Genomic DNA, 23,048 nt, shown 5'->3' with positions numbered 1-23,048 from the left:
AAGGTGAGAGGAGTGTTCTGTAGAAATCAGTTGTCGTTGGCTGTGGATTAATTTCTCTGAGAGCTTGGGAAATTAGTCTTGGATATTTGGGGCTAAAGACTAACTGATGTCTCTGCTTGGTGTCCTCTTCACAAAGACTGACTAGCAAAAGGAGGAAAGTGAGATTACATGCATTTCTGATGTTAAAATAGACGTATTTGGTACGTTGTGAGAGAGGTAGGGTTTTTTTTTTTGTTCTGTTTTGCAGTTCTCCCTTTCTGTGAGCTCTGATTATTTGCAAAACAGAGCAATTATGTTGTCCTCCCTGATGTTTATTATCCCAAATTAGTCCAGAGGCACATATGTAGGAGGACTTGATGGGAAACTCGTAAACAGGCAGCGTGGATGGGGGGAGCTGGCATGGCTCACGCTGGCCCTGTAGTGTTTACAGCAAGCAGAAGTTGTGGTGGGACCAGCCCAGCTCTAGGCTGTTCTGGAGGTGTAGGGTGACTCTATACACTGTCTGATGGCGTTTTGTTTTGTTTTGTTTTGTTTTTCCAAATTAATTGGTGGGGTTTAATAATGAACAGCGCTACCTCCTGTGGTAACAGTACTGTACTCCTGCAGCAGGTAGCGATTCCCGCAACGTATCCAGTCCCTGATTCCTTAAAGGTCAGAGGGAGAAGAAAGTTGTGCCTGTTTTCTCTGTGCAAGCTGTTTTTTTTGACAGACAGGTAAGGTGGCAAAACAGCAGAAATGCATTTTTGACAAGTTTTGCCTGGTGTGTAAGGCATACCTGTCTCTGGTTCTGTTACTACGTCATATTGAATGGGGTAACTTAAAAGGATGTCTGGTGGTGGTGTTGGAGAAGAACTCCATCTCAAGTTCATCAGTAAAGATTATTTAAGTCAGCAGTGTGCTTACTTATCGTTTCTTCCTACTTAAAAAAGCGTTGTAGCGATCCTGCAGTCTCGGACCATGGGGAATAAAAACATTCAAAATATGAACTGTGGTCCTTTTACTTACCGGTTACCATAGAAATCTAAATAAAGAATGCTCTGCAAATAGCGTAAATATAGCGCTTAACTTTCACAGCTCTCACTTTCTTAAAAAGACATGCCATTGTTCAGATTCTGTAGTAACTGATCAGTTAAGGGCTGCTGCACATAGTCTGAATAAAAGTGCTGTATTTATACTGTTTGTAAAGTATTCTCAGAACTTTCCCGTTACTGATTTTTAACATTAGTTTGTTGTTGTAATGGGCTGTGGTAAATGAGACCAGAAAAAGCTGATTTGGACTCTTTTTTAAGAGCTGCAAAATACTCAATTTTTTTATGGATTATGAGTCACCTACCAAACTGTAATTCCAGCAGGAAATGCGACCCACTGACATGCAGAGCAGTCAGCTTAAAGCTGCAGCTAGAAGCTCAGGAAGCTACAAGGTGTCTTGTCTGGAAATGTTGTGCCCTTCTGGGGACTGCTGAGACCCTCCCCAACTCATTGCATAGCTCCTGAAGGGGAAATGGAGGTGAGTTGGATTTTTGGGTGGCTTTGGCATCTGCAAGTGGCGTGGTTGGACTTAAGGCAGTTTGGTTTGTGCCCTAAGACTCTTCTAGGGGATGAGAGTTGTTGCAGAGTGAAGATGTTTCAGGTTTTCCCCTCTGCCTTTAGGAACACGTTATGCATGTCTTATCTGGTGGGACCTGGTGGGATTTTTGCCACTTTTCATTGTTTTGAAAGTCAATATTAAGGCTTTTTTTTTTTTTAAACAGTCGCTGTGGTTTCATCAGTTTTCATCTGTTTCCAGTCATCTCATATAATGTAAATCACTTTCATATTCCATTGAATTTTTTAGTTATTTTTTTTTCCTAGGCCTGGCTGGCTGGTAGTAGTAACCTCCTTGCTTACAGAAAGCTTAGCATGTAAGAATTTTAAATGCATTTCCATATGGTGTTGTTTTTGGCTTGGTAACAGGAATAAAAATGTTTTGCATTTTTACGAAGTAGAGGATTTTTTTTTTTTTTCTCCTGATAATGAAAAACTGAATGTAAAAAGCAAAATGGAAATTTACAGATTTCCAGAGCCAGGTCACTGAGCTGTGCCCTTAACTGGCACACAGCTGAGGGAAACGAAAAAGCTTTTGCACCACGTGACAGATGGGTAAACTTGAGATTTTTATGGGCAAATCTGAGCTGGTAAGGCTTCCCAACAGCTCTCGAAGCAATGTAGCTATGCTCCTCAGATGCTGTGCTTTTGGAATCTTCTCAGTTAGCTCTACCAGTTATCTCTAATTAAACCAAATACAATTCCCATGTTTACATCACATTCAGGTGTTGGACTGGATAATTCTGTGCAGGACTTCTGTGGGCATTGGCATTCCAATAGCTGGTGCAGGTTTGGAGAAAACTAGGCAGCAGCTCTGGCTGGGAAGAGTAATGCCACTTTCATGAACTCTTTTGTGTATGGTTTTGGGGTTTTGTTTTGTTTTTTTTCCTTCTTGCTGCTCCAACTTCTCATCTTGCCCCAGCAGCTCTGACTGGGTGAGGTGATTGCCACTTCTTATCTGTGGAGAGCTGAGGCTTTTGTAGATGTTGCCAGTTGTGCTGTCTTTGTCCAGAAAATGCAGGCACCTTTTTAATGTTGCGTGAGGACAGTACTGGGAGATGCACTCTTCTTTCTCAGTAACTGTGTCACTGTTTGATGGGATTGGTGCTAGTCTGTTGCTGTCCTCTGGCTCCGCACTGTGCGTGCTGCAGGAATGACCATGGAGGTTCACCTTCACCTCCCTCTGGTCTGGTCTGACCAACGTGCCTAGCTCAGGGTGCCTCCATAGGGAAACCAGATCCCTTTCCATGGAGGATTGGTGCCTGAATGTACCTCTGAAAGTGAGGAGGACTAATACAGGCATCATTTACCATGGCTGAGACCATTTCTTCTTGAGGTCAAAAGGATCTGGGGGACATATTTATTATTTAACAGGTATTTGATAATATTTCCAGTCTGTTTTCTTGATGTCCTGCCGAAAGAGAAACAGTTGTTTCAGTAGCAATTTTACCAGACTTCTGTGATAAGAAACTGAGCTGAACTCAAAGTGTTTTTTTTAAACGGATCTGCAATTTTGCTCTGTCTTTTCCTGTGTCCTGCTTTCTAAAAAACCTACTCAGCAAATCTAGCAACTATTATATCAGTTGACTATTGGTTGTGTTTTTAGATTCTTGCAAAAATAGCAATGGCGGAATTTTAGCTAAGCAATTCTCTCTTTAGATCTATGCTAATATGGTGTTGCATTTCTTCTCCTCCACTACATCATTAAAATTGAAGGCAGTTCTCACTGAGGTGTAAGATGATAGAGAAAAGTTGAGTTGAGATGCACCACTGCCAAGCAGTTATATGCTAGTGCACTAATATAAATAGAGCCTGAAATACACTTAATTGCATTTGAAACAATTTCATCTGCAAACCAGTAGTATTTTTTTTTTTGACTTACAGTTTACACATGGTGTTTGATTGTTTGTGGCTGTTGGCTCTTTTTCTTTCTGTCCTCACAATAAAGAAATGTATCATTTAATTATTTAATAAACTTATTTCTCTTTCAGTTTCTTCTAGAGTTACCAAAAATCAAATGTTTCTTAGGTCAAGGGCTCTTCCGTGTTCTGTGTTCAAAGGACTGAGATTCACAAAGCAGCACAGAATTGCTAAAAAAAAGGTTAGAAAATAAAGGTGGATATTTTAGAAGTCCCTAGCTTCTGACTTCAAAGGGAGCAGGGATTTCAATGCAAGATCTACCCGCAAAACTTATGCGTCATGTCCAGGTACAGAGAAAATGCTTTAGCATGGTGATGAATGGAGAGGTGGAGTTTTGCCACTTTCAGAGAAACAATACTGCTTTTTTCTGGTTTTGCTTATATTTTTAATGATCATAATTTGGAGTGTCAACTGAAATCACCGAACTTTGCAGCCCTGTGGTTTTAAGAACTGCATGTGGGTGTGTTAGCCATTTGGTTTTGAGCCCTGCAGAAGTAAGGGTTTCAACTGAATTGCTTCAGTTATTGAAAGGGAGAGAGGATGAGTGCATATGGGTACAGGAGGTTTTCTGGGAGAGGAGTTTTAACAGAATGAAGAGCATCCTTTTAGCTAAATGGCTTTGAGTAGAATGAAAACTAATATTACAGCTAAGCCAGCGAGTTACTGCTCAAAGGGGCTATCCTTATTCCTTTTTTTCACACATTGTGTGTTGTGGCCCTGCACCCTTGTTTCAGCCAGCTCTGGGGCTTTTTTTATATCCATCACTAGGTGTTAAATACACTCCTGGGTTCATCCTACTCCCTCTGTCCCCTCTGTCTCTTGCTGGGTTAATTCCCTGCATGGGCTCCCTGCCTAATTAAATGGGTGCTGGAATGGGCACAGAAGGACTTGGGGGGGGGGAGTGAAGCGTGGCTCAGGGCATGCTGAGCCCACCAGGTAAGTGGGAACCCCACTGAACAGAAACACTCTGGAAATCCAAGTAAAACACTCCGTGTGAAAGGGGAGGAGGACTTGTTGCAAAGAAGCAAAACTGTTGCATGGTTCTGTCACTTCACTGGCCACACGGGTGTCAGATTTTGTGTGCATTTGGTTTATTTTTTCCAAAAATATCACAAGTTTCTTAGAATAGGGGAGAGATAATCTGTCAGGGCTCTTGAAAACTGGAACTACCCAAATTGAACACAGACATTGAAATGCAGTGGGTATTCACCTCCATTCAGCTCTTTACAGTAGGCAAAAATAAAGCTTTCTACTCGAATCCTCAGTATCTTGCCATATATCACTGTTGCTGCTGTTTCCAAATTGTGTTGTCAATTGGCTGGTAATCCTGTTGCTTGTTTTATGCCCGTGTTGCAGGTGTGAATTGCCAGATGTATTCGTCTCTTGATTTTTCCTTCCAGGTGTGATGAGGAGGAGGCTGACCTCTGTCACATGCTCCTGCAAAATAGTACTGTGAGAAATTGCCTCTTGCCTGTACAGAACCTGGCCTCTCCTCCAGCAGCAGAGTGGTTACTGAGCCTTTTTTACTCCCCTTGTTTGTCTTTCTCTGACGAAGTAAATATACGCTAATTATCATCTTCATTACATGGTGCAATTTCCTTGTTCATTTTAAATTGCAGCAGTTCTGTGCCACTGCCAGCTTAAGGAGCTTTGACCCAAGCTTTGGCCTTGCGTTTTGCAGACATCTGATACATACTATACTGCAGTAGTCTGTCAGAAAAGAAAGTGCTGCAAAATGTGAACGGACTTTGAGAATAAATGTTTCTAATACTTCTCTCACTAAGCATCAGCAGTATAAAGCTTTTGTGCTGTGGAAGGCTGCTGCAGCTGTTATCAGTCTTAAACCAGTCATTGCATTTGACAGCCATTCTGACAGCCGGTACTCACAGCTGGGTGTGCTGCAGTGGCAGCATCTCTAGGGAGAGCGAAGATGTGCGTGAGCTCAGGGTGCTCCCTTTCACCGGGAAAGGTTTATCCTTTCATGGAACTTTGCATCAGTGTTAGATGCTTTGGAAAAGCCTGTGTAAGCGGATGCATTTTGATAATCTTATTTAGTTGTCGTAGATGTTGTCCTGTAAGCATCTGGTTATATCCTGTAAGACACTGAGCATTATCTCCTGCAATTGCTAAGGGAAAACTGTGATTCATGACACCTTAACAATTGATTGGTCTTGAGCTGTTTTTACGATTTCTTGATCTAAAGCAAGAAGTTTACTTTACTCGAGCAAGAAGTTGAGTTACTCGAAAGACCAGCTCTGTTAGGAAAGCAATAGCTCTTTGCACGCTCCAGTCATGGGCTCAGATATATACATTATCCTGTAGCTTGTAAGTTGTTCAGTCTTGGGTTTATTGTTGTTCACAGCTACATTCCACCAAACAGAGCATCTAAATGAGTTGCTTTAGAAGAAATGTTATTGGCTCGGGACCACTTAGACTCTTGGGTTTTCTATGAGTTAAGATTAATCGTAACTTTAACTTTGTGCCTCACTTAAATGTGGTTATTTATTACCTGTTTATTAGTATCCCTCGGAATATTAAACTGATACAGTAGATCTGTCTTTAATTAGCTAGCATAAATTGCTGCTTCATTTATCACTTAAAACAAACAATCTTTATATAGCTACCTTAATTTTTTTGGTGTGTGTGTTTATAAAGTGCCTTACCTTTATCTGAAATGAAGGAAACCGTAAGAGCACCAAATAACAGCATAGCTTAGGTTTACTGGTAATAACGTGTACTTGCATATTGTCTCTGGTCAGAGGCTCTGGAGGTGTTTTGCAAACTTTCAGCAAGCCTCTCCTGTCCTGGAAATTAGGAGGTAAGAAGATCAGAAGATAGGTGATTCTGGGTAGCAAGCTGCATTACAGCAGTAGGTGACAGTAGGCTCTTCGCTCATCTTGCCTGCCTTGTGTTTGGCTGAATTCCTGAAGATCCGCCTTATCTTGCAGGGGCTTTGGTGTTAGAATGGTTACTCTGAGTCTGTTCTGACTGTTGGGATATTCTTATTTGTGAGTAATAGATGATGTTGGTTTTGTACGGCTCTTATCATGTCTCGTTTACTGCTTTATCACTTTCTTGTACCTTGCTGTGGTTCTCTGGTTTGGAAATTGTGGAGAGGAGAACTCCTCTGACTCTGTGTTTTGTGCATAGGATGTACCTAAATGGAGAGTCTCTAAGCAGTGTCAAAACGAGTTATTAATACACTTGTAAAGGCTGTTATGGGTTATCTCTTCCAGGATGTTTTAACGCACCTGAAGCCACAGGTGCTACTTGCGATGGCTGTGGTTTTTTAGTAGGCTTGCAAACCATCCTACAGTGAACTTAAGAGATTTGTTCAAGGCCCTTTTCACTGTTAATAGTAAAATTAAATCCTTGGTCTTCATTCTCTGAGCTGTTACTCTTTGTTTAGGCTCACCTATGATTTTCATTAGCTTAGTATTTAAAGAAATCTCATGACTGACACTGGTTCAACTTACACATTCAAAAAAATTACAGATGCCTGTAAATACTAGGTAAGTTGTAGATAACTAACAGGAGTGCACCTCACACAGCTGCATGGCTGCAGATATTTAACTTTACTGTACTTGAGATAGTGATTCAGCCTAAGGAAGTCTGAGGTTTACTGGCATTCCAGGTGTGCTCTCTTACTGTGCAAATAAAGGAAACATTATCCTTGCTAAACTGCATCGCTGAAGAGATGGAGGCTTGAGAAACAAGTTTTAAGTGCAAAAGAAGAACCTGATCTTTTAACACTATCACGTAAAAACTCTATAGTATCTGTGTGTCTTTTTTTTGGACTATAATCTCTTCTTCTATTTTTTTATTACCTTCAGTAATCACGATTGCTTTTTTTCTTTTTGCGTAACGCTTGACTGCCACCTTTACTCTGAACAGGGCCCTATTGTACCTATATACAGGTGAATAAGCTAAATTCTGTGTCACAGGGAGGGTCTGCAGTAAAATAGTTTCTATTTTTTATTTTATTTGGTAAACCTTAGAAAAGGCTTTGCTTGTGTAATAGACAAATTAGAAGAAAAGTGTTTTCACAGTTAGTTTTAAAGGAATTGCATTTGTTGTAAATACGCGAAGGCAATATAGTGTTTTAAACTTTGATGGTGCCTTGGATCTTCATCAGAAGACAGGCTTTGTCTAAGTTGGGTTAAATTATACCATCCTGTCTTGTGCATCAGAAAATTGATGTTAATTTTGAAGTTGTGCTTTTTTAATGATAAATTGTAGACAACAGAATTTTTAGTTGCTATTTAAGACGAAACCTTTCCTCCTGGCTGGTGAGAAAACACAGCGTATGTTTGGAAGATAGACGGCCGTGGTGTGTATTTACAGGCAGATGCCCTCTGTTTCAGTCTGATGTGTAGGTTAAACTCCCAAAGAACGAAGTTTTGAAGTAGCTGGTTATACTGTTGTCAGTATAAATGCAGTTTGGTTTGTAACTTGTTGAGAGGGGCTGGAGTTGGGGAAGGGCAGGAGAAGGCAAACATGGCGCTGGGAGGCCTAGGGCTCCTGGGCCTAAGGGGCTTTTGTCACACAGCTTTGGGAAAACCAGGCTAATTTGAAGAAAAAGAGGAATGTTGCACCTTTAAAAGGTATCCCTTCAGAAGCCTTTTTGTCTGTTTTAATGTCAGCATTGTTCTGTCCCAAAATTACTAAAGTGAAGAGATGGTTTGGAGTCATTATTTTACCTGACAGCCCCCTCCCCTTTTTTTTTTTTTTTTGAGAAGCATAAGCAATTACAATTAAACCATCAGAACCCACATGGCAGAACTGAAATTATTTAAAAGTGTTCTTTCCCAAGAGGGAAGAGGACATGACCCTGGCAAGGAAAGGCTGTCCCTGCTCTGGGAGGGTTGGTGTCCGTCACACCTGAGATGGGTGGACATGCCAGATGACTTGGGTAACGTTTATTCCCTCTCCTCTTGGGATCTGTTTTGCTTAAGCTATCATAATAGAAATCTATGCAGGACTTACACAAAGCACAGTCACTTCCTTTCCTGATGGTCAGGATTCATGGAATTAGCCTGGTTACATTATTTTTTTTTTTGCGGGGGGGAGCTTCGTAGGATTTTGAAAGCCTTGTGAAAAGGCAGCAACTGCTTGAAGGGTTTTTAACTGTTCTCCTTTTCCTTATGGCCAATTTCTTATATGGAAGTGGGACCAGAAGCTGCTGCTGCTTCTTGGTCTGTCAGCCCTCTGGAAGTGCATCTTCAGGCTGCTGTGTCCAGTTTTAGGTGTGAGGTGGACTACCCTCTCCTCAGCTAATGCAGTGCTGTAGTCAAATAACTTGCTCATGCTGTAACTTAACTATCCTGTGCCCTTAGGTTTGAAAGCTCTGGTTTTGCTGACTCTTCCAGCCATGTTGAGATAGCGTTAAATTTAAACATAAACCTTCACGTGCCTGAACAACGACCAACTCAGAAGGATGTAGTGCATAATCTAGTGGTCCAATGCTAGTCAATGCCCTCTGCAGTGTACATTTTGTATACAAGTATATCTAATTAGGACTTTATCTTCTAGAGTAGTAGTTCATTGAGTATGGTAAGCTTTTAAAAGTATTACGTATTTTCCACTGGTTTGATATGGTGATTTTGCAAAAAAGTGAGGAGTAAAGCTTGTCTCCTAGGAATACTTGCTGAATGGCAGTGACTTTTTTTTTTAATAATCCTCTGTGTTACGGTTTAAACACTAATTATGGATTTTATATTTTTTTTTGGTAACTAGAAATAGATTTGATTTTTGATTTCTTTTAGTATATTATCTTTAGGGGAGTTCAGAAGGTGCTTGTTAGAAGTACAGACAGAATCAGGATTAATTGGAAAGATGATCAGTAGTAAATACCCCAGGAGGACACCAGGTGATGGCTGGCACGAATGAACTGAGAATTTTGAGGTGTCCTCTCAAATCAGTTTTTTAAACACACATGTGTCTTGGCATGTTGGAAGACGTGTGGTGGTTTAAAATTATTTATTTAATGCATTGATTTCTGTAAGGATTAGCTAGAGAGCTGTCCAAATGTATATGTAATTGAAAAAGTGTTAATTATGGAAACAGGGTGCAGAATCCTAGCCCCACTGATGTCACTGGGAACAGGTTTTGTCTGCTAATTACTGCTATGAAACAAGGTTCTGCCCTCACTTACACCAAAGCATTCTCCATTGATTTAAGACCATGCTTAAATTACTGTGATTGAAAGTACCTTTGCCTGTGGCGTTGCCTGTCTCCCTTAGGAAGGGATGCAGAACGCTTCCCAGGTTTCTATTATATTTTCTAAACTCCAGCTGCCTTTGAACTATAGTGTTGGTGCTTTCTCAAGCTTTATCTTTACCTTTTCTCTAATACTGCTGTGACTGTTGCATGAACTGTTTGACTTGCAGGAGCACTGGCATCTCTGTTTTGGCGGGGCATTTGCTTGGCTGATGTTGAGGTCACCCTTCCCTTCCTTTTCCTGGTGGCAAGGAGAGAGCAGGGCTGTCCCTGTGTCAGCTTCTGCATCTTCCCTCTGGACTTCAGAGAAGGGGGAGGACCTGTTTGTCTGAGCTGAAATTAGATCAGGCTCCCATATGAAATTTTTATGAACCCATGTGTGGATTTCTGTAAGCTTCAGATGTGACCCCAATGACACTACTTCCCCCCCCCCCCCCCCTATTTTTAAACAACACTGAAAACACAGAGTGGGCAGGATAAGCGTCGAGCACACCGGTGAGGTTACGGTTGTCATCTGAGTCATTAGTGCTGGCAGTGCTCCTGGCCTGTCGCATGTGCCAGATGTGATATCTTTCAGTGAAGTTTAAAGGTGTGGTGAAAGGTTACGGGCACAGTTTCACATCACTTTGGACTGCTACAAAATTAACGTTTTAAGAGCTGTTGCTGACAACAGCTATTAAAGGGTGTTTGTCCATCTTCTTCAAGCTATTACAACACGCCTTTTACTCCTCCCTGGTACTCTTGTTGCCCCCTGTCCAGGCTGTTTGATTTGAGGACCCAGATGAAAACTAACGCATCAAAGAAGATGCACCCTTGTGACAGTGTCACTGTGATGAGGGGGCTGAGCCAGTCTAAAGGCCAATTGTGGCTGAAAGGGACAGTTGGCTTAAATCACTGCTGATGTAAAACTGTACTGTTACGTGAGGCATTTCACTCTGCTGGCTGTGGAACAGCAGCTTTGACTTGTACTTTCTGCAGCTGAATGCACATGAAATGATTCCTTAAGCTGAGGTGAGCACTGCCTGTTCATACTCAGAGTTTAACCTGAGCCCAGGACTCTGTATTCCATTTAAGTTCTGCCTGCATGAAGTTAAAGACAGTTCCAGCTCTTGTTTATGCATAACTTGAGTTTATACTGTACTTAATGGCAATACTAAATTTCACTGTTGCTTTTGACTGTGGGCATAACTTGCTTTTAAATGAAGACTCTGAGTTGGCTGGCCTTGCAGGCATCTAAAATGTGTGCTCGTGTCCATCCACATGCATACTTATATACATGTGTATATGCATATACACACACACTTACATCTCTAACAGGAAGTCAGGGAGACACTGATTCTCTCTCAGTAGCTCTGAGCACAGCCAGCTTCCTAGGTGGGTAAACTAGAAACAATGGGAATTCTTCCTTTTGGCTTCTGTGGCCTTCAGCTGAGGTTGTAGGTGCTTACTTATCATAGCGCTTTCTAGAAAATTCTGGCACCATTTTGGCTTTGAAGGGTCTGGTAGAGAGTTTTAATGTTTTGACTTTCAGGTGGTGCCACTCTAGCCGTCTGTGTTCAACCTTGGTGTGACTGGTTGGTGAGTTTGTTTCTAGAGCTAAAACTCTGCACTTGTACTCTAACGGGTTCTGAGAGCTCCTGAAGGTGGCATGTGTGAGCAAATATACTTGTAAACTCCGAAAGAGCTTTGAATTTTACTTTTCAGTTGTGACACAGACCTTAGTGGAATGGGGGAGAGAATCAGAAGAGTAAAAGTGCTAAAACTGGTGGGTTGAGATAAAGACAGTTTAACCGGTAAAGCAAAAGCTGTGCACGCGAGCAGAGCAAAACAAGAAACTCATTCACCGCTTCCCATGGGCAGGCAGGTGTTCAGCCATCTCCAGGACAGCAAGGCTCCATCACGCACGGTGGTTACTTAGGGAGACAAAATACCGTAACTCTGAATGTCCCCCCTTCCTTCTTCTCCCAGCTTTATATGGTGAGCATGACAGCACATGGTATGGAATAGCCCTTGGGTCAGTTGAGGTCAGCTGTCCTCTCCTAAGGTCTTGTGAACCCCTAGCCTGCTGGCTGGTGAGGTGGTGTGAGGAGCAGAAAAGGCCTTGACTCTGTGTAAGCACTGCTCATCAGTAACTAAACTATCCCTGTATTATCAACACTGTTTCCAGCACAAATCCAAAATGCAGAGCATACTAGCTACTGTGAAGGAAATTAACTCTGTCCCAGCCAAAACCAGCACAAGTGGCTAAGTTCTCATTGACTTACTGGAGGCTTCCTCAAGATCTCTCCATTAGTATTTCAGCTCAGTTTGTTCTGTCTATTACATGCTTTGCTTCTTGTTGTAGAGCACCTTCTTTTTAATTTTTTAATTTTTAATTTCATAGTACTTTGCATCTTTTGTTCCAGTTTAGCCGGAGAGGATCAATACGCAGATAGCTCCAGAACTTTCCTGTCCAAGCCAGCTTTGCTCTCGTGCTTCTAATCATTATCAGTATTCATTTAAGAAACTATCAAGTCCCTCTGTCTCTAGTGAGGAGGTTCCTTTTTTTTTTTTCCTGTATTGATTAACTTAACTGTTTTGAGTTAATTTGACCGCCTGTGGCTACTTGCTGACCTTAGATTCCTGTAGTACCTCCAACCAAAATGCTAAACATAGCTGGCATTCTTGGTATGGCAAGAGTGGGCGTGCTGAGAATTCGGGGGCGCTAGGACAAAGCACTGCAGTGCGTATCCAGGGCAATCTCTTATTTGGGGGGAAAAAAAAAAAAGAGAGAAAAAGAGTGTTATTCTATGTTACATTCAGTTTGTGAGCACCAGCGTTGAGAGATTAAATCACTGTGGTTATGTGTGATGCCCCTCAGTTTCTTACTGGCATGGATGGTTCACAGAATCACAGAATGGTAGGGGTCGGAAGGGACCTCTGGAGATCATCTAGTCCAACCCCCCTGCGAGAGCAGGGTCACCTAGAGCAGGTTGCACAGGAATATGCTTGTGTGTTGCAGGGTAGAATATGGTTAAACTTAGGGGAATAAAGTTTTGAAGCCTATATTATGGTTAAGGAAAGCTTTATATGACTTTAGAACAGTGTTGACTATATCTTTGCCTTAAGTCAGATGTTATATCAAGAACAATGGGAAAGTCATTGGTCCAAGGCAGGAAGCAAACGTATGATACGGGAGTAACATCTCTAGTGTATGGTACCAAATTTCTTGTCATCTGACAGCCATCCTTGGAGTTTGCTCTTTAGGTAGTGGTTCTCGTGACCTTTCTATAGCTGATGATTTTGTATCTTTTATCTTTCTAATTTCTCTTCTGTGGAAAGCGTATTTTTTTTCCTGTTGTTGCTAGAATAGTTAATCATCATTAGGATCTCTTCTACCAGTGTCCTCAAATTGGTTTAAAAAAACCCCCGAACACCAACGCCCACTCACCACACCCCAAATATGAAAAGTACATGGATTAGGTAAGAGGTTTTAGCCTGATAGCAGATTTTTATGACACAACAGGAGGATGTACGCTTGTTTTTTGAAGATGATCAGAAAACTAATATCATTCTTTTCATCAGGTTATTGCACTGTTAATAGATCTCCCTATCAAACGTAGGGAATTGAGAAAATTCTGGAATTGCAATCTTAAGTAAAAAAATATATTGATCTAAATATCTTTCTTTTGGTGAGAATTGTGAGACTATAGCTGCTGTATTTTCATCCGCTTTAGTTCCTTAGGAGATCAGCCCTAGATGGTGAGTCAGCTAGCCAGCAAAGATGATTAATAAAGGAATAAGCTAAATAGGGATTTCTTTCTATTAACCACCAGCTATTCTGAGCAAGAAATATTCCAAGTACTTGCTGACCCTGTTTAAAAAAAAAAAAAAAACAAAAAAAAAAAAAACAAAAAAAAACCAACCCCCAAAAAACCCCCAACGAAACAAAAAACCACCCAAAACCCCAACAGTTGTTATATTTGAGGTGACAGAGGTGGGACAGGTCTGGCAGTTACTTCTAACAGTGGTTCCCGTTCATAGGCTTGCATAAGATCTTCTAGTGTGGGGAAAAAAATGTGCTGTGATATTTTTTTTAACTTTATTCTCCACTTTCCTACCTCCCACTGCCCCCCCCACCTCCCATTGGAACAACAGGGGCTTTTAAGGTCGAGGAGGTGATCCCTTTTTGCAGCTAAGCAGCTATTGTGGAAAAAGTTTTGAGTAGGTTGTCCTGGTGTGCAGAATCAGTATGATTTCTGTTAATAAATGTTACCTAAGTTAAAGGTTCTTCATTGTCTGTTAGCTGCCTTTGAAGCCAAAATTATGAGGACTTGTAACAGCATCACTAAAATTGATTATGACTAAAACTGGAGAGAGACTTGAGCCTTTTATTCTGCCTTGGTTTTTTTCGTGCACTCATTTTAAGCATGCAGTCTGAGATTCTGCCTGAGCTTTAGTGAAATGCAGTTTGGTCTCCTGCTGGACAAATTTTCCTATATAGATTTTCTTGTATATATGAAAATAATGTAAAAGAAATAGCGTGAAGCAATGCAGATGGGAGACAAAGACACCCTTCTAATGGCATAATAAATCTGCTGTGTGAGTGGATGCCCAGGCTAATGCTGAAGCTGCGTGAAGGCCAGCAGTGCTGGCAGGGTGGTTGGCTAAGCAGGATGCTGAAAGGCAGAGAGTGTCAGAGAAGCCAAGCTGGCATCACCGGGTGCCTTGTCTCATGGTGCCGTAAGCTCTGTGCCTTGCCCCGGCACAGCGGGTATCAAGGATGCTCTAAGTTAGAGCACCCCATTGTGTGCAGCATAAGCCGGAAAGTACTGGAGGACATCAGGAGAAGTTGGGGAGAATTATACCTTGATAATAGTACACAGAATAGGAATGAATAACTGAAGCCTGTTACTGGGAGAGTTTTTACTTAAAGGACAAGTAATAATGCCTTTTTAAAAATGAGCTGACTTACAAATTCAGATTTCACTTCAATTTTGCAGTGCACTTTTAATAACCTGCCTTCATTCAGGCAGGGTTACAAGCTAAGGCTGAGTGTGGCACCATTTTAATTTATCCTGGTGTAGCTAATGCTTTGTGAAATTATTGTCTTAATGTTGGGAAAGTACATCTCTTGGGAAACGTGAACAAAGGACTACCTTGTTGGGAAAACTGTGTCTCTGGTTTGTGGAGCTCTTGAGTTGAGCAGATGATGTAATATTTTAACATCACCTTGTGAGAGGGTGTATTGTGTTTCTGTTTGTGTCCGTTTTTCTTCCGCAGCGACTCATCACATTTTTCTGGGTTTGACCTGTTAATGTATGTGCAGAACAGGAGGCGGAGAGAAAATAAGCGAAGAGCATGCTTGCGCCCTGGAGGGGGAAGGATGACTTAAGCTAAAATGCTGCCTCCATATCCCATGGGTATGGTATGTGGTAGAGTGACTGGATCTCCTGCATTATTCATTGCCACTGGCTTCTGCTGTGCCGTGGGTGTTTATCACATGAATAGTAGTGCTGTGGGTTGCTGCAGAAAAGGTGTGTGTGACCTGAATACTCATCACCCACAGGTCTTTCTCTAAGTGACAGATAAAACCTGGTCTCAAGTATGGTATGTCTGCTAAGAAGTCAAATCATTTGGAGATACTTTTCTCTCAGACAGCTTGTGGATGAGCATCTTTAGTTGCTTCTAACCCTCATGCTCGGTCTCTGTGACATGTATCAGCATGAATTCCCAGGCTTTCAATTCCTTCCTTAAAATTTGATGCCTGTGTGAAAGTAAGTTTTATTCTTAACATGTATTTGGAAAATTGTTCAGCTAGCTAAGTTGCATCCCAGTGTGCTAAGAATAAGATTTAATTTTTTTGAGACAAACTCCAGGCTGCTTTGTTTTCAAATATTTATTCAAGTTTTTTTCTTTCCACTCTTTTAAAAATTCTTTTTAACTTAACTCCTTGAGCGTTTTCAGAGCATGCTTGTTTTGCTGCTGAAGTGCTAACAGCAAATCATGTGTTGGGCTTTTGTGAGCTCTAAAGCTGGGGTCAGGAGGGATGAGCAAACAGAAAATATGGCTTGGTTGCCATCCGCTGGGGGGAAAACGTGCTGCAGTGGTACTCGAACTGTGCTGGAAGAGTTGCTGCTGGATGATATTTGCCCCTCTGTGCATCGTGCTGTGCTTTTGGCATAATAACCCAGAATCTGTCAGTCTCAGCCCAGATGTTTGCTCAGACGGTTTTGTAATAGCAGCTGCTTGCCTGGTTGTTGCTGCGAGTTCAGCAGTGTTCAGGATGACAGTGATGCTGAAAGCTGGAGAGAGGGGGTGGGCTTGGGGACGGAAAGGGAGGACACAAGGCTTAGTTGTGCAGCTGGGGGAATGGTTAGCGTGCTGTAAACCACCTGCCCCAGAGTGTGGGAGCTGTGTTCAGGATGTTTCTGTGCTCTCTTCCTTTGGCTTTTGCACATCGGATGTACATATGCTGAGACCTAGCACCAGAACAGCATCTGTCTTTCTGCAACAGCTCCTTGCCCTGGCTGGCTGGTTCAGCCTTGGGAAGCTGAATTACCAGTGGGAATACTCGCTTCTTCAGGCTATAAGGGTAGGGTACTTCCACAGAAGTTTTTACTAGTAGGATATTATGATTTATGGGTAACTATAGAAGCAGAACATGAATCAAAGCATGTTTTTTTGGGGTGCGCAATCTGACAGGACCAGGTGAGCTGGAGCCAGCACAGTGTAGTGGGAGATGTCAGCCTCTCTGAGGCTGAAGATGAATTCTGCTCCAGTGTCGACTCAGTGCTTTGCTGCCTTCTGCTTTGGTGTCTCTGCAGCACAGCTCAGTCAGCAGGAAGAGTTGAGAAAAGCAGTAAGTCGTGCATCCAGAGGACTAAAGTAACGGCTTGGTGTTTGGGAGCACTCACTGGCAACGTGGAGGTCCGTATAAATAATCTGGGGGTGATGGTGGGAAGGATTAGTTAAAATGAAAATACAGATTTAGTCCAAAGTGGCATGAAAGGCAAGTTTCTTAGCTCTTCATTTTCATCCTTCCCTGCATTCCTCCCTCCTCACCCCTGCCCTCTTCTGTGCAAAACTTTAAAAGAAAAAACAAAACCCACCTTCCAATATCCACTTTAGACATTTTTAATAAAAAGAATCACTAAAAAGAAGGGAACAAAAAAAAAACCAAGACTTTCCCTCCACACAGCCTCTTCTGTAGTGACCTCGTGATCAGCGCAGATCATGGGGAGGCAGAAGACCCATGCCCACATTCCTTTTTGGCTTAGGAGAACCTGACCCATCTTCTGCCCCTTCCAGGAAGGTGTCCAAAATATGCTTTTTAACCTGGAAGGGGAAGAGTGGGACCCCTCCTGGAAATCATGGATAACCAGATCTCTTTGGTTTTGTTGGAATTCTCAAAGTTCATAAATAAAAGCGTCATGTGCATTTCAGTGTTTTAGCCACTAATTGTGAATGAAATGCTTCTTCTTGACCTTCAAAAAAACTTGTCCTTCAAAAATTTGGAAAGGTAAAATACCATCTAAGTGATGCTATTTTCCTTTTGGCCCTCCAGGGCAGTAAAAGTGAATTAATGTGTAAGATGCTTCCTTCTATGGATTTGGCGAAAACTGCTGTCAAAGAAGGTAAGGTGCAGACAAAGAAAGGTAGATGCTAAAAATATCAGGGGATTCTTGAGGCGGTGACAGCATCCTTCTCCCCCACCCCACCTTTAATGAGTCTTTTACCTGTCGCTATGTTATGAGAGTTCTCCACATCTGTCAATGTGAAGTGCAACTCGTTAATCCACTTGGCAGGTTTCTTTTTTCTTTGTTTTTTAAGAAAATCATCATTTGTTGTTTGGGGTTTTCTTTTTTTCTTTTAAATTATTTCCAAAGTAAGGCCTCTAGAAATGTCAGAGCAAAACTCAGCTCTTCCTTCTCTCCTCCTCCTTTCAGAAACCAACCCCAGCAGCCTGGGTTCTCAGAGCCATTGCACGAGGCTCACTGGGAGACACTGATGGACTGCAGTTAGAAACTGGTAACGTGCTTTCCAGAAGGAAAGAGAAAACATTGTCCCTAAAATAGATGACCATGCTGTACTTATTAATTATTGATGTTAAGTTGGACGACTACTTTCTTCTATTTTTAAACTGGAGGAAGAGGTGGAAATTTCAATGGAGGGGTAGGTGGGATCCTGTGATTCATGTTTAAGGCAGAGTCCCCAGTCTGAATACGTAAATGCAGCATGCCCGCACCTGTGTGTGCCAAGAGAAAACTGCTGTATGAAAACTGCCACCAGTTTCGTACTGATATCAATTCACTTGTACATACGTAATATCCTCAGCCTCATGCATAAGTTCCTAACTGTGCTTCCGTTCTAAAACTTCGGAAATCTATAGTTATTTTTCCCAGAGCGTCTGGATCCCTGCCAATTGGCATGTTACTGATTTTGTGCCCTTGGACCCTGCCCAACACAGGCAGGTTTGCAGGCCGTTAGCAATATATAGCCATTACTACAAAGAATACAGGAGGAGTGCTCCAGAGCGATGTAATCCTTAAAATTTATATTCCTGGGTATATTAGTTGGGTATATTTTCCTACAAAACAAGCTTGGAAGGTGAAGAAGTGGAAGACTGTCTGTTGCTCGCCATGAAGAGACGTGCCACCCCCAAGCCCAGGCTGGCTGCTCTCTTCTGGGGCCCAAGAAGTGGCTGGCTGGTGGGGAAGGGAGAAGAGTTGGTGAATCTTTTTATTTTTCCGTGTCAGTTTTTAGATTAAGTGGTTTTAAATCAGAGTAGCTTAGTTTAAGTCAACAGAAGCATCTGAGAGCCTCACTGGTGCAGTATTTTTTTTTTTGTTTTGTTTTCTAAGTTAAAGGTGACAACAAAAACGCAATTCCATTGCTGAGAAACACACCATTTGTATAACGTGCGTCAAGGAAAGAGAGTTACTGAAGTATAAAACCTGTTTTGGTACTGAATGGCACCAGTTTAAGTTTGGCAATTGAAAATCTGCCTCCTGTATACTTAAGCTAAACTTTAAAGTTCCCTACTAAAAGTAAGAGGGTTGGAAAGGGGAGCAATCAAACCTGCTGACCTTCTTAGCTCTTGGCAGGAAGCCACCAGGCACAAGCGCAGTCTGCAGTGGAGCAGGAGGAAGAAATCTGCAGTGATTCCTAGCTCAGTAAATTCCTGTTAAACCTCAAGGGAGTAGCTTTGGTCTGAGTTTAGACGTTACAAATCCATGGGGAGTCTCTATCAGGTAGATGTCTCTCTCTTTTGAATAAGTTTTGGTCTAGCATCTCAACAGGAGTGATAACTCTCAGATTTCTTCTTTGCTGGCTGGTGTCTTCTATTCGGTTTTATTATTTTGAACTGAAGTTCTGTGATGTGCCCAAGATCATGCTGTCACCTGTGAGATCCCTCGTTTCTGAGGGTAGCTGAGAACTGGATTGCAGATCCGTGTCCCAGGGAAATCCAAGTATCCAGGAATATCTAATCCCGTTTACGTATATGTAGCTGTTGCCACATCTCCGTAAAAGAAGACAATAGGGACTATTTAATTTCTTAAATTTGCACCTACTATTACCTCAACCGGCCAGTTGTTTATTTCATTAACTGTAACAGTATGTTCCTACTTTGTCATCTGTGGGCGTTAAACATTTGTAATTCATTTTCTAAGAAGGGTATCAGTGCCTGCATGCTATCTGCCTTCCAATTTACTGTTTTTAATAAATTCCTAAATGAGTTATTATGGCTTGGATAGGTCTGGGAGACTGAACTTGCTGCACTGTTGGCTGGCTGAGCTTTTCTTTTGAAATATTAAGATTTATAAACAGGAAAAAATAATAAAATGCCTCTCTTCATCTCCGAGTTGTTGTTTTCAAGTCTGCCAATTTTCAAAGCAGGCAACATGGTTAAAATGTGGGTGGAGAGGTGGACATGTTCAGCAGGACACGGGGAAAAAAGGGAAGGACGGTCAGGGTCGGGGAGAGATTCTCAACTGGGAAATATAAAATGTTGGGTGTGCGGTAGCACGGTTTCAGGAATTTGTCATCAGTGTTAATATCCCTTTGGATCCGAGGTCAGATGTCTCATGTTGAAACTTTGTTTTGCAATTTCCTATCCGCTGTTTTCTTGGAGGGCTTGGTCATTCCTGCCTTCAGGAGCTGTGTTTTGTATTTCAGGCTTTCCTCTGATCTCTGAACCGGCAGCTGACCCTGTTTTAGTTCAGATTGAAAAATTGTCTTGCTCCAGACATAAAATGCTTTTTGAGCTGTTGCCTATTTTTTTATTGAATTAACCACTGTTGGTGTTGCAGTTAGACTAGGTTTGGCCTAGAGCAAATTAGGTTTCATATATAGGATGAAGAGGGTTAATTATAAAAATGCCCATGCCAGCTCAGATGGATGCATCTGTTTGTTTATCTCAGGAAGAAACCCCTTAAAATAATTTGGAAAAAAGCTAGCATGTATGCTCAGTCTGCTGAGAAGGTTGGGGTCTCAACACTTACCCCAGAAAGTTTTGTTTATATAAAACCTGTGAATTTCAAACAGAAGAAAATCACTAGTTTCTTGGCTTTACTGGTTCTCTTGAATACTGAAATCTTATCATCTGATACAAAAGTCCGCAAATGTGCCTGCTAAATTGGGTTAGAATATGGGTTAAATGAGCATTTTTCTGTTTTCTTCCCGCAGCCTTGAAGAGTGTTTTAGAAGTGCAATTTCATTATAAAAATAAAAATTAGTGTATTTTCTTGATTTCTTAAAAAAAGCTCTAGATCTTGAAATTATTTTTCATCTGGTTTTTAAAAAGGTCCCTTTTCAAGTTTCCAAATGACAAATAACGATTTTTAATGAGAACATTTTTATCTCTCTTAAATGATCTTTTCTGTCTCAGTACTTTCTAGGATTTATAGTTCTTGGATTTTTGTTAGACCGAGGGCAGGAAAAAATAAATCTCTCTTTAAAATGGAATATAAGTTGGCTTGATTTAGCCTGGGTTTTGCTTTAACAAGAAAAAAAAAATAATTTTAAGCTCTACAGCAAATGAGATTTGTATCTTCGGTCTTGCATATTTAGTTTCTCCAGATGGGAGAACAAATACAAAGTTGAATAATACCTCGAATCCTAGAACACTGTTTGACTGACAGATCTGCTGCCACCGACTATCTTCTGATGGGGAGATAACCTCGCTTTTGTCATTATATGGCAACAATCCCAATATATTTTTTCGGTACTAAAATCCATGGCATTAATGCAATCATTTACTGGGGGCAGAATGGCTGGGGACTGACTGTGATACAGCATGAAGACTTTGCAAAAATAAATTATATACTTCATGTCTTCTGAACATGAGCGTAATTGAAAAGGTGCCGCTTTTTTACTTTTTCTAAATTATGTTAGGAATGTGCTGTTTAGTGGTGACTTTTTGCTGCTTCTTTCAGACTTGAGAAATCATCTGAATTCACTTTCTGTGTGATAGTCATTGTGCATGGGGAAATCTGCAGGTCTATAATGCAGTGCAGCAAGAGAGCTTTGCAGCCTGTCTCTGACGTGCCCAAGCTGTCATGGTCTGACAGCAGCTTGCGACACCTCCCCGCTTTGGGAAGATCCCTGCACTGTAATATGTAGATCCTCTGTTCCGCTTCTACTTCTGCAAATGCATTGTTGTGAATGCAGATGTTTTTTAAGGATTTAAGCTGAAAGTGGCTGTTTGGGTTACTCAGTCATTTGCACTGCTTGTCTGATTCCCAGGCTCCCGCTGTCTTGCTGGAACCCACTGCTGCAGAGCGTGGCCCTGTGTGTTTCTTCTGGTAACCTGCACCTTTGTGAGCTCAGTAGTTTCAATTAATCCCTCCTTGACTCTTCATAAAGAAAAACTCTTAATATGTGACTTGTTTTTGTTTTGCAGCTTTCCCAATTTCTGCAGTGACCTGAGGGGGTGCTGGTGCTCTGGTACGGACTTGCCACCAACGCGCTGGGGAGAGTAAGTAACCTGCTCCGTGCCTGGGCATCCTCTGGGGCGGGCGCTTCTTCCTGCACTTTTCTTGTCCCATGTCTCAAACACTGAAGTATCACATTTCTCCCAGCACAGAGACCAGAGGTACCTGTATTTGTAGGCAACATTTATGTTGTTTATCATGATGTTTGTTAGCAAAGATGCTCCAGCTCTTCTAGTACTCCAGCAAGAGCAGTTCTTGGTTTACCCATCCTTGCAGATTAGCTGTATTTGTACAACAGAATGCTACAACTTGCTCTGCTGCCTCATGTGAGAAGAGGCTGTACGCAACAGAGGTGTTTCATAGTACTGCTGTTCCTCTGTGATGTCAGTAATACCATCTGTTAATGCAGAAACTTGTTTTGGACTTCAAGGTACTGTGCAGCAGAAGTGCAGTCTCCTGCGATGTGTTCAAATGATTTTGTGTGGGTCTAGGCGTGGGATGGAGACCCACGGTAGCAGATGCTTCGTGTCACCAGCTGAGGCCATTTATGTGGAGGGCTTATCTGGTGGCATGTTCTCCAGCAGCCTCTGGCGCTCTGGCTTTCCATTCCTTCTCATGCGACCTGACAAGCTGAGGACATACTTCCCAGTACCTGGCAAGCCACGGGGCTTTTCATCTTCAGAAATAAGATATGTGAGAGGTCTGGCATTGTCTGCCCACAAAGAAAGTGCTGTTAGCTGGAAGACTTGGGCTACGCACGTCTGTAGGTTTGTACTGGCAGAGCACCAGGGAGAAACTCCACCTTTTGCTGCCGGAGGGAGGAAGCTTTTTCCATCAGGATTGCTGTTTCACCTTTCTGAAATGCAGCAGCACTCCTGTGAGCTTTTTCTGATGTGATCCTTACAAGGGTGTTATTTTATACAGTCCAAACTGCTGGAGGTGAGGTGGCAGAGCTGTCAGATGTACGCCAGCCTTGTAGCCACTGAGCAAATCTTATGCATGCCTCTCAAGTTCTTGCTTTACTTGTGGGGTGCACAGCCACAAACTCTTATCCTCTAACCTTCCTCTTTAGCTGGTTAGTTAAAATGTAGAGAGGAGCTCAATACTAGCACCTGGCTGAGACATGGATTTAGAAAATGATTTTTCATGCTGCGTTTTACTTTTCCCAAAGAATATCTTATTTACTTGACTTCTCATCCTGGTGAATTTCTGAGATTTCATGGGTTTGGGTTTTCTTTTTTTTGCCCTTAGATAAAGCTATGCTCCTGTGAGACAAGGTATTTCATATTAAAACAGTCTTTGCACAGAGTGAATGAGGGGACTGCAGCCAGGGCTAATCTCATGTTGGTACGCAGCTGCATGAGACACAAATGCTTTAGCCAGCGCAGTTTGATGGCTCTGAGGGGCTCA

At 41.9% G+C, this 23,048-nt stretch overlaps 1 protein-coding gene across 17 annotated transcripts in view; it reads left to right on the top strand.

The window, feature by feature from the left end:
- The window catches only part of APBB2 (amyloid beta precursor protein binding family B member 2), a 190,858-nt gene that overhangs the window by 36,653 nt on the left and 131,157 nt on the right, over positions 1-23,048 (top strand). For 16 of the 17 annotated variants that reach the window (XM_063336967.1, XM_063336968.1, XM_063336966.1 and 13 more), the window contains one exon: positions 21,608-21,682. The gene's annotated coding sequence lies outside the window, so the exon portion shown is untranslated. Of the gene's footprint in view, positions 1-1,384; positions 1,508-21,607; positions 21,683-23,048 lie in introns of those variants that run through there. The other variant, XM_063336971.1, reaches the window with a different exon arrangement.

This window comes from Chroicocephalus ridibundus, chromosome 5 (genome assembly GCF_963924245.1).
Source record: "Chroicocephalus ridibundus chromosome 5, bChrRid1.1, whole genome shotgun sequence".
In the NCBI taxonomy this organism is placed as follows: Eukaryota; Metazoa; Chordata; class Aves; order Charadriiformes; family Laridae; genus Chroicocephalus; species Chroicocephalus ridibundus.
This window is presented reverse-complemented; position numbering and strand designations above follow the sequence as displayed.